A 12,668-nucleotide genomic window follows, 5' to 3' on the forward strand; every position below is an offset into this window, starting at 1 on the left:
GCTTTTCGGCATTTCGACTTTTCGGCATTTTGGCTTTTGCCGATCTACTTGTGTGTGCAGTGTATGTACACACCTGGTAAGCAAGCCTGCTGTGATCTCCTTAGCCCCAAACCTACAATCGATATCACCCTTCGATTAATTGCATGTTTAATACATATCTTTACCAAAAACTAAAACCTCACATTAACCTTACCTTGAACACTAATCCCTATTAGCTTTTCCTTGATCACGTACTCCCTAGATCTGCATTAATCTTACTTATTAAAACCAAATACTAGGAAAATTGCATAATTCACCCCCTTATCTCACTTAAGACCATTCGGCCAACCTTAGCCAATAAGAGAGAAATACTTACCAAAACCGCAAAACACCTAAGGAGCAATTCGGTAGAGAGCTAAAACCCAAGATCCGATACTAATTCCCTACCAAAGTTGATTAGAAAGAGTGAGGGAAGAAATCATAGATTCTTAGCAAAACTGATTGGGAGAACAAACACTTACACTAGATTTGACCGAAGTAGTAGGAGTAGTAGTTGCACCAAGGGTATTCGGCCAAAGAGGTATTCGGACCTTTGCGATTTTCTATGGCAAAAGAGGGTTATTTAGCTCCAAGGAAAAAGAAATAAAAGTCGGCAATGAAGTAGAGGAAGAATGGAAATCGGCATAAGGAAGAAAAAGAGAAACAGAGGGTTTTTGGCTTTAAGGGAGAGGGTTTCCGGTAACAGGGTGAAGGGAAATTCAGATTAGCCTGACAACCCCCCACTCGGCACCTATTTATAGTCCCTATAGCCTAATTCCTCAGGCCCAAGTTCCCAATTTGGCTCCACTTGCTCCTCATTTCTCATCTCCTTGTTTTTCTCCCTAATAACCCCTTGATCCTTTCCTCAGATTTCTCTACTGAACACTCCCCTTGGAGTCCATCTTCATGCCACTTCAAACCTTCTAGAAGGCCCAAAATTAAACTCTTAAAAATAATAAGCTAGGACTCGAACCTTGGATCCCTTGCTAGCCACTAACGCCACCTCCCTACACCTTAAGTGGTGTCACATAGCCACTCCTCCGTAAAGCTTTTTGATGCCATTTTCCCCTATCTTTATTTAAAAGCCCAACTACTTGCCAACAAGGTCCTTTTAACTAATAACGCATAATTTTATTTTCCCCTTACTTCAAACTTAAACCTTAGCCAAGACCTACTATTACCTATTTAATAGAAAATACCTAGCACATTTTTTTATCAAAATAAAAAAAAACAAAATTCAGGATTTCAGGATTTTTGGGGCGTTACACCCCCCACACTTAAGATGTACATTACCCTCAATGTACAAAGATAGATATATGGAAAAATATAGATAAATAATCATAAGATAAGGAGAGAAGTGAAACTTCCTGAATGATGAATGAACTCCTTGATTTGGAGTTATGGAGAATCAGCTAAGGCAAATGATGAGAGTGGAGGAGGATACTCCGGTGGTGGTAGAGGTTCATTAGTCCATAAGTCCTGCACCAAAAGAATATTATATCTGGTGGTCACTATGGTCGTGGTCGCGCAAGACATGGCAGTTGTGGAGAACCTTTACCAGTGGAGTTTTTAGTTCCTATGCGATGATGAGCTTTGGAGGTCTTTATCATTGTGATAGAATTAGGAACTTTTTAGGAAATATAAGGAAGCATAATTAATCGTAATGAAATAACCGAAACTAAAAATTATTAAAGAAAAATTATAAAAACTAAAATTAAAATAATAATAAAGGAAAATGAAATAAAAAGTACTTAAATAAGATCAATAAAGATAAAAGTGAAAATAAAAATAATAAATAAAAAGTTTTTAAACATCGTCATTGTCGGATGGTTCATGAGGTGGTGGTGGCGATGAGATGTGGAAGTGCTAACAAATCTGATGTGGAGTCGCATCAATATGATTAAAGCACTGAAAACATTGCTGCTCAAATCGTGTAAGGACTCAGAGATGTCAGAGTATGAAGCTGCCGCATGAACTGGATGATGGATGGGTGGTGGCTGAGACGGCGGGTCCTCATAACGTGGAGGGACATCATTAGTAATGTCCTCTGGGTCCTCCTCCTTGGTGGACTGGACGAGGCAGTACTGAGGAGGGTAGGTGTCACGTCGTTTCTTGATCATTCTCATGTTTAGCATGCTCGAGATACCTTGTGGGGACATTTGGCCAATGAGAGTGAGGGAGGATAATTGTGCCGTTGTGTTGAGGAGCCTGAAGTGTCATGCCAATTGAGTTACATAGGGCTCGATAGAGATGACCCCCTCCTATGTCACTCCATCTGATGGTGGATGACGAGGGTGATAAAGTAGGCGAGCTCGAGGATGTGCCCGTTCGCCATGCTCCATAAGAAGTAGGCATCGTGGGTGGTGACGACACCGGTGCTCTCTTGTCTTCCCGTCAGAGTGTGAGCCAAGAGGGTGTATAGGTACCTCAAGGATGGAGGGAGAGCGGATGCCTTGGAGCGGCTAGGATCGTAGATGGTCGAGGCAAGGACGAGGTCCCTCCAGCACTTTGAGGGAGAATAGTGGATGTGGTGATGGAGGATGTCGAGTTCATTGTCATCCATGAACTCCTCCGTGTATAGCCCTAGTGCAATCCTGAACTCGGGTACGCTCAATTGGTGCACTAGACCACCAAAATGGAACTGGACCGTTCCAGGATCATCAAAGTTGGTCATGATGGTCTAAAGATGGAACATCGAGTAGGGTTTCAATGTGAACTCGAGATACGTCAGCTCGACGATCTCAAAGAAGAGCCTCCACTAGTCAATCGTTAAGAGGGCTCGGCCGCGTCAGCCAACTGAAACTATTCAAGTACGGCCCAGTTAATGCAGTAGCCCACACCTAGGGATCGGGCCCATAATATCTGAAATAGCTCCTCCTGGGGTCCAAAGGGAAACTCGAGGAAAGAGTGATGGATCTCAGCGGTAGGACCCAAGGATGACACTGCTTCTTTCCTCTTCTTCGAGGCGGGGACAGCAATCTTCTTACCACGTGAGGATGAGATTGTATATCTGCATTGAAAAGTCAAAGTTCAACCAATATGTCCCAAGAATAGCATGGAAAAACAAAACTAAATAGGAATATTTCATGAGACTTGCATATTAGATGAAGAGAACAAATCTAAAACAACTAAAGCAAATATATCAAGTTATTAAAATGGGACTATGATAATAATAAGACGGGCATATCTAATGTATGAATGCATGTGGGTAAGAATAAAATCCATGGAAACAAGAGAGATAGATGAATGTAATATGAAAAGTGGAAAAATTCTTTAATAATAAGCATGAGTATTTCTATTATTCTACTATGAATGTTCACTTAAAATAGTCAAATGGATTAGAGAAAACATGAAATAGGAAAAATATTTAAAGAAAATAGAGAGAAAAGAGTAAACAAATGCAAAAGGGAGAAGCTTGGGTCGTCGGAACAGTGTTATAGGCGGCACAGGGGCGTGGTAGGTAGGCTATGTGGAGTTGCAGTAGCTAGGGTTAGCGATTTTGGGGAGGGAGATGATGAATAGTGAGGGATTTATATAGATTTTGAGGCACACGACCGTGGGTCATGCCTGTGTGCCTTAATTTTTACCCGTGTGTTTCACGATTTTTAAATTTAGGCGCGTCTGACATTCGCCCCATACCCGTGTTAGTGTGGGTGCACACGGCCATCCACAGCCGTGTCTTGCGTCGTTTGCTTCTCTCACACCCGTATATGATAGCCCACGCCCGTGTTAGTTTGACAATGTTGACCATGGGGGCTGGACACGGGAGTGTCGAACGCCCGTGCTAAATTGACATGTTTGCCCATGAGTTCAAAACATAATCGTGTCACACGACTGTGTTGGTTTGGCAATTTTGCCCACAGCCTTATCACACGGCCGTGGTGACTTATCGCATCTGGTGTTGGGGAAAAAATTTTGCCCTATTTTCACATGGCTGTGTCTCCCCCTGTGGTGTGTGCACGGCCTAAGGAGTGCCCACGTGCTTGGCCGTGTGGATGGGAAAACCCTGTGTTTCAAGACTCAATTAGTTGGTTAAATGTGAAAAACTAGAATTTAAATAAATTATTACTGTTAGTGCTCGGGTTGCCTCCTGAGAAGCGCTTATTTATAGTCTAAGCTTGACTTACCTCTCTGGTGTGTGGTCATGGTGGCTCAAGGAGTTTACACTCCTCATCCCTGCTATCAGCTTTATCAATATAAGGTTTAAGATGAGTATTGTTTACCTTAAAAGTTCCGAATTTGGGGAAAATTACCTCGACTGTACCATATGGGAAAATACTGAGTACCGTGAGAGGAATTTCTTCATTAGGTTCAGAAGTTGTAATGCAAGGATGTGCTGCATCTAGTAGTACTTTGTCTCCAACCTTAAGTTGATTTGGTGATGTATTGAGCTTGTCCTAGCTTGGTTTCGGTTTATCAGATGTTCTCGATTTTTGTGTCTGCCATTCATCTAGTTCCTCGATTTTTAGCCTTCGTTCTTTATAGATAGGTCATTTGTTGTTGCTTCAACATGGTTCGTGTAGGTTCTTCGAACTTATATTCTGCAAAGTAGGTTGTACCACATGGTCAGTTTTAGTAGAATGATTCATACAACCACCTTCAATTTTTGATGTGTTACTCGAATTACGAGCTTAAAGGGTGATTGTTTCGTCTCCCACACGAAGTGTGAGTTCACCTGTGCCAACATCAATTATTGTTCTAGCGGTTGCTAAAAAGGGACTCCCTAAAATTAAAGGAACATTATTATCCTCTTCTATGTCTAGAACAACGAAATCAACTGGGAATATAAATTTATCAATTTTAACGAGTACATCTTCAATAATCCCCCTAGGAAATTTGATTGCTTTATTGGCTAATTGAATACTCATCTTAGTTTGTTTGGGTTTCCCAAGACCTAGTTGTTTAAACATTTTGTAAGGCATGACATTGATACTAGCCCCTAAATTAGCCAAAGCATTATTTACGTCTAGGCTACCAATGAAATAGGGAATCGTAAAACTCCCTGGATCTTTTAATTTGTTGGCCAACTTATTCTGTAGTATGGCTGAGCAAACCGCATTTAATTCCACATGCGACGCCTCATCCAACTTCCGCTTATTTGTTAAAAGCTCCTTTAAGAATTTGACTGCGTTTGGCATCTGCGAAAGAGCTTCAATAAATGGTAAGTTAACATGCAACTTCTTTAATAATTTAAGGAATTTACCGAATTTTTCTTCTGTGCAGTCTTTCCTTGTCACGTTTGGGTATGGCACACGAGGTTTGTACTCTTTACTTACCGATTTCTGGTCATTGTGGTCCACCTCACCCTTACCTTTACTTACCACAGTTTCTTGCCTCTGTTTTGGTTCAAGTGCAACTAACCCTTCCTCATCTTGAATGGTAATTGCATTGATTTGCTTCCTTGGGTTAGATTTAGTGTTACTCGGTAGGCTACCTTATGGTCGTTCAGATATCAATTTAGCAAGCTGACCTATCTGAGTTTCGAGCCCTTGAATCGACGCTTGTTAATTTTTAAGTGCTGTCTCGGTATTCTGAAAACGAGTTTCTGATCCCAAGATGAATTTTGTTAGCATCTCCTCAAGGTTCAGCTTTTTCTCTTGTTGGTAGGGTGGTTGTTGGAAGCCTAGAGGTGGTGGTGGTCGCTGATTTCCTTGGCCTCCCCATGAGAAATTTGGGTGGTTCCTCCAACTTGCATTGTAAGTATTACTATAAGGATTATTTTGAGATCGAGGATTATTACCCATGTAATTTAGCTACTCGTTTTCCATGTTGTGGCCATAGGGTGAGTATTTTGGATTGCTCGATCCACCTTCGCTTGCTTCACACTGCATTACTGGGTGAACCTATGAAGAACTAAGAAAACCATCAATTTTCTTATTCAAGAGTTCTACCTGATTAGAGAGCATGGTGACCGAATCGACGTTCTAAACGCTGGCTACTTTTGTTGGCTTTGTCCTCATGACTTGCCACTGATAATTATTCAGTGACATCTCTTCTATAAATTTATAAGCATCTTCAGGTGTCTTACTATTGATAGTTCCTCCAGCAGCTGCTTCAATCATCTGTCGAGTCGAAGGATTCAGGCCATTATGAAATGTTTGAACCTATAGCCAGAGTGGTAATCCATGGTGAGGGCATCTTCTCAAGAGGTCCTTATATCTCCCCCATGCATCGTAGAGTGTTTCTAAATCCATCTGCACAAAAGAAGAGATATCATTACGTAATTTAGCTGTTTATCTGGCAGAAAATATTTTAATAAAAACTTTTCGATCATTTGTTCCCAAGTAGTGATTGATCCTAGTGGTAACGAATTCAACCACTATTTAGCTTTGTTTCTCAATGACAAAGGGAATAACCGAAGGCGAAGGTGTCATCAGAAATGCCATTAATTTTAAATGTATCACATAGTTCCAAAAAGTTTACCAAGTGAGCGTTGGGATCTTCGTCCTGCAAACCATCAAACTAAACAAATTGTTGTATCATTTGAATTGTGTTAGGTTCCAGTTCAAAAGTATTTACAGCTACAGCAGGTCTAACTATGCTCGATTCAGTTCCTGTTACAGAAGGTTTAGCATAATCATACATAGTGAGTGGAGCAGAATTCTGATTAGCTGCAATCACAGGAGGTAGCAAATTTTCTTGGTTTTCAGCCATCTCATTGGTTGTGGTTGAAGTATCGTCCTCTTGCTCTTCCTCTGTGTATCGTAAGCTTCGCCTTATTTCTCTCTGGTTTCTGAGAATTGTGTGATCAAACTCACTAGCAAATAGTAATGGTCCCGACGGGTTTCTTCTAGTCATACCCTATAAAAACCTGCCAGGAACGAATAAAAGGAAAATTAGAAAAGAAAATAAAAATTTATAATACAATTAAAGTAGAATAGCTAAAGTAATAAAAATTGAGTGTTCCTAATATCCTAGTTCCCCGACAACGGTGCTAAAAACTTGATATGTGATATTCGTGACAGGTTTTAAATATTTATAATTAATCGTTCTTGAAACTAACTATTATCACGATGAAGACAAGTGTACCTGTCGAACAGTAGCATAGCTTTAGCAAGACCGGATTATCGAACCCAAAGGAACCAAGAGTACTAGTAATTACCTTATTTTTATTATCTAGCCTAAAAATTAAGGGATTTGGTTATCTAAACTAATTACTAAACTAAGAGTGCACAGAGAGAAGATTGGGAAAAAGCTCTTGGGAAAACTCGATTGATTAGGACAATACCCAAGGAAAAATCCACCTAGACTTCACTTGTTATTTAACTCTGAATCAGACGATTTATTCATTTGACTTGATCCATAGAAATGCCTAAGTTTATTATCTCTCTCGAGACTAATAATGTCTAACCCTAGGTTGATTAATTGAAATCTCTTTCTAGGTAACACCTAGTGTTGCATTAACTCGATCTATGGACCCCTTATTAGATTTCACCCTAATCCGGCAAAATCTTGTCACCCTATCTCTAGGCGTGCAATCAACTTCGCTTAATTATGACAAATTTACTCTTAGACAGGGTCTATTCCTCCTCTGAATAAGAGCATTAACTCGAATCAATATCCTGGAATATTAAAACAAGAATTAAGAACACATAATTAAGAGCAAGTCAAATATTTATCATACAATTCAGATAATAATAACAAGATCCGTCTTAGGTTTCATTCCCCTTAGGTATTTAGGGGGTTTAGTTCATAATTATAGAAGAAAACATCTCAGAAGAATAATGAATACAAAACATAAAGAAAACCCAAAACCCCTGAATGGAAATTGAAGGGAGATATTCAGTCTTGATGATGAATCCGGCTTCTGAGATGGACCAATCGGCTTCCCTTGAGTAATTCCTTGCCTCCTACTCTGCGTCCCCTTTCCTAAATGCCTCCTCAGATTTTTAAATAGGCTTTAGAATGCCTAAGAGCCCTCAAAATTGGCCTTTTTTTTATTAGGGTTATACGTGGGCTCGGCAGGGACACGCCCGTGTGACACGCCCGTGTGCGATTACTCCAGCCCGTGGTCAAGGCTGTTGAATAGGCACGGGCATGTAGTCTACCTGTGTAAGTCGTACTTCGATCCTACCAAAGGGACACAGCCGTAGGACACACCTGTATGAGGAAGTCCAGGCCGTGTTGATTTCCTATGTGGGTCCATTTTCTCCATTTTCGGCCCGTTTCTCGCTATTTTTACTCTCCTATGCTCACCTAAGTATAAAACATGAAATTAAAGAATTAGGAGCATCGAATTCACCAAATCTAAGGAGAAACCATCCATAAATGTGCTAAGCATGGGATAAAAACATGTATAAATTACGGTATATCAGTCTCACAAACTCAAGCTCGTATTTAGTTACCGTCATTCTACCTTGCTTCAACTCAAGAAATTCTTTCCTTTTCTAATCTATAAATCTGTGACTAATATACTTTTTACGAAACTCCTCTTGGAAAAATTCCAATGTTACCCTCTCCCTTGGTACTATCGAGACAAGTGTCTTCCACCAATGGTAAGCTGAATCTCTAAGCAGTGATACAGCACAGTTCATGCATTCTTCTGATGTGCATGACAATTCCTCAAAAACCTGGATGGTGTTTTTGAGCCAAAACTCTACTCATTCCGAATCATCATCAATGTTTGCTCAGAATTCTTCAGCTTCTTGCTTTCAAATTTTATCTACTGGAGATCTATTCAGTCTCATAAAATCCATACCGCGAGGTGCCATAGGGATAGGCTAGGGAATAGGTAGGATGGAGGGGGTTGAGCATTCGGGTTCACTCGAATGAACTCCGTGTACCAAGCATCCATCATGTGGAGAAATGCTTTCCGAGCCCCTTTTCCTCCTCCCTGGCTGTAACACCCCTTACCCGTATCTGACGTCAGAACCGGGTACGAGGCATTATTGAACTTAAACTCATGTAATTATACAAAACCGAACATGAATTTTCCGTCCAAATTTAAAAATTTTCATTCACATGTATATCGTCCCTTATATGGGCCTACGAGGCCCTAAACATACTTTAGGAGTGGTTCGGGACTAAACCGAGAACTTTGAGAATATGTGGAAGACTTAGAAAATTTCCTTGTTTTGGAGAATCACACGACTGAGTGGGTAGGTCGTGTGGTCACACACGTCTGTGTGGCCTAGGACACATCCATGTCTTTAGCCCATGTAACTCTTAGACTATGACGTCATCAATAAAATAGGGTCACACGGCCAAGTCACACACCCGTGTGCTAAGCCGTGCGGCGAATTAAATTCCAAAAAAATTAGGTGCAAACTTCACATTGCCAGGGCACACGCCCATGTCCTAAGGCCGTGTCCTTCACATGACTGAGACACACGGCCGTGTCTCTACCAGTGTGTTTACTACTAGGTATTCTACTTTGCATTAATTAGGGTGCAGGGGTCGCACGGCCTGATCACATGCCCATGTCGCAGACCGTGTGTCACACACGGTCTAGACACATGCCCGTGTGTCTACCCGTTTGGAGCACTATAAGGCTACTTTCCAAACCTTTTTATCACCCTTAGACACTCACATACTTAGACATATCTCATGGCACACAACATGTCACATTTTTTACAATCATTCATACCTAATCAAGACTAATTCATGCCCATGTAATGTCACCATTTCACATACTCAAATCAATAAGCTTACTTAAGGCATTCCATAGCACCCAGACTTCGACACATGTATGCATAAACAATTAGGTCTACAACCCAATAATCAATATGAGCCACATATCATGGCCTTATACAAATTGGACCACAAGCCATTCTAGGCCAACTCATTTGGCCACATTTATAATGACATAATTACTCAAAAGACATAGTCCCTATACATGCCATATACTCAAACTACTTTAATTTATCAATACTCGTAGTGATAGCTTGATAGTGTAATGTCTTCTCCAATAATCTCCAACCCGAGCTAGCTAAATTAACCTATGAGAAATGGAAAAGTAAGGGGAGTAAGCTTGAAAGCTTAGTAAGTTCATACACAAATAATAAACAATTATTAACAATCATTTATTTTACCCATCCATAAGAACATTATTAATACAAATTGTAATAATTCTCATGATTACCACTTACTCGTTCATGATGCTTACTCTTTTATCTTATAAATACCATTTACATGCCTTGGCATTAGCCTAACCACCATAGTCTCTCCGATGTAACTTATCACATTATTTAACAAGTTATTCACATCCTCTTAATCACATGCATATCATTTATGAGTAATCATAATTTCAACATATAGTTCGACCATCTTTCACTTGTCTAAACTTGTACCTTACTATATTCTCATAATGATTTCATTCGGCAATTATGCCTGTTTTTCTTTTCCACATATCCCATGAAACGCAATTTAAATAAATGAACCGTAAAATATCACAAATCAATTAGGCTCCTAAGCCTATAACATGATCATTATCAAATCTTAACATGCATCTATTCATCATAAATGTAGATCATTTGTCACAAGGTTATCAATATTTCACAAGTATACTTGTTCAAGTACATTCTTTCTAATAATTCATCATATACGAAATCCACTTCACATGAGTTCTGTGTACATACCTGTACCACTTGTAATAAGTCACATACTTTCTCGTTCTTAACATACCCGTTGAAATACAATTCAAGCATATAAACATATTAGATCATATCTCAATTTGGCCCAACAGCCTAACACATAATCATCATTTATATTTATCATATATCCAACATCACAAGTATGTGCACTATCAACCACAATGGGTAATAAACAATTATTTCCACAATAATCATGAATTTACAATTATAAGCTTATGTACATGCCTGTTTACTCGTAGTAATTTCATTCTCATACTCATCTTTGATTTACCCGTTGAACACATTGAAATTCTAAAGATGCTCGGGGATCTCATACTCTTAGTACCGTATCAATGCCATATTCTGGATATGGTCTTTCATGAAGTATCATATCGACACCATGTCCCTGACATGGTCTTATATGAAATCACATATCGATCCCATATCCCAGATATGGTCTTATACGAAATCTCAGTCATGACATTTGTATTCTACCCTTGAGGTTAAATCGGGATTTCTCATTTCTCGAAACTTCGTCAAAATCGTCATTAATGAATTTCATAAAAACAAATGTATGCAATTCATACAATATCAAAATAGTAAATACATAACATAAGGTTGCATTATTTACGCATGAACTTACCTCGATACCGAATGGTAAAAAGGGACCTAACCGTTAATTTCATGTTTTTCTCCCATTCTAGGCCCGAATCTCGTTTTCTTGATCTATAATATCATATTTAGCCTATTTATTAGTCACATTATTCAATATGATCCAAAAATCATATTATGGAAAAATTATATTTTTGCCCCTAAAGTTTGACATATTTGCCCCTAGGCTCGTAAAATGAAATGTGTTCAATTTATTTACTACCCATGCATAGCCGGATCATTTTCATGCCTATAGCAGCTCACAATTTCACAATTTCATACATTTAACTCATAAATTTCACATTTTACGAATTTGTCCCTATTTCACATTTTCATCAAAAGTCCCTTAACAAAAGTTGTTCAACACACAACAAGGTTTCATTTTCTTCCATTAAACTTCAAAAACAGCAAATATGCTCTCATGGAAAAACTCTAGATTTCCAAAAATATTGCAAATTAGTCCCCTATTTAGCTAGTTTAAGCTTCAAGGGCTCCAAAAACATAAAAATCAACAAAAACTAACACCAAAATGACTTACATGTAGAGTGTTTTTCTTTGTCAAAATTTCAAGCTCTCAAATGGCTATTCTTGCTGTAATTTTCAATCCATGTAGGAATGAAAAAGATGACCATTTTTATTTTCTTATATTTAATCTATCTTAAGTCATTAAAATACCAAACCCTACCTACCTTGACTTTTCATGTAACACCCCACACCCGTGCCTTACGCCGGGATGGAATACGAGGCGTTACTAAACTTAAACACATGCATTCAAACATTTTCGAGTCACCAAGACTTGATCAAATTTAAAACTTTTTCGAACTTTGTTTAAACTCCTTAATATGGGCCTACGAGGCCTCAAACATTCATTGGAAGCCATTCTAAACCAACTCAGGTCCTTAAACTAACTTAATAAAGATGACTATTCAAACAGGGCACACACCCATGTAGAAGGGCAACACGCCCGTGTGGCTATTATGACATGGCTGTGCTGATGGCCCGTGTGGTTCGCACGGCCTAAGCACAAGGAAACACGCCCGTGCCCCTAGCCTGTGTGACTTAAATTCTAAATTTGAACCTACAAGGGTTTTCACATGGCCTGACACACGCTCGTGTCTACGGCCCGTGTCCCTAACACGGCCATGACACTCCCGTGTCTGAGCCCGTATCTAAAAACCTTGACATTCTGTTTCTAACGTCAACATCCAAAAAGGGGCACAGGGCCAAAGCACACACCCGTGGCCAGAGGCCGTGTCCTCCACACAACTAAGACACACGGCTGTGTCTCTGCCCGTGTGTTTACTACCATGCATTCTGACTTGCAAATTTTACGTGCAGGGGACACACAGCTGAACAACATGCCCATGGGGCTGACCGTGTGTCACACACAACCTAGACACACGCCCGTGTGTCTACCCATGTGGACAA

At 39.7% G+C, this 12,668-nt stretch overlaps 1 non-coding gene across 1 annotated transcript; it reads left to right on the forward strand.

The window, feature by feature from the left end:
- Window positions 1-6,138: 6,138 nt before the first annotated feature.
- On the forward strand, window positions 6,139-6,244 carry LOC121229871 (small nucleolar RNA R71). The gene has a single exon (XR_005927826.1). It is a non-coding gene; the product is annotated as a small nucleolar RNA R71 (small nucleolar RNA).
- Window positions 6,245-12,668: the final 6,424 nt, after the last annotated feature.

This window comes from Gossypium hirsutum, chromosome A05 (assembly GCF_007990345.1).
Source record: "Gossypium hirsutum isolate 1008001.06 chromosome A05, Gossypium_hirsutum_v2.1, whole genome shotgun sequence".
In the NCBI taxonomy this organism is placed as follows: domain Eukaryota; kingdom Viridiplantae; phylum Streptophyta; class Magnoliopsida; order Malvales; family Malvaceae; genus Gossypium; species Gossypium hirsutum.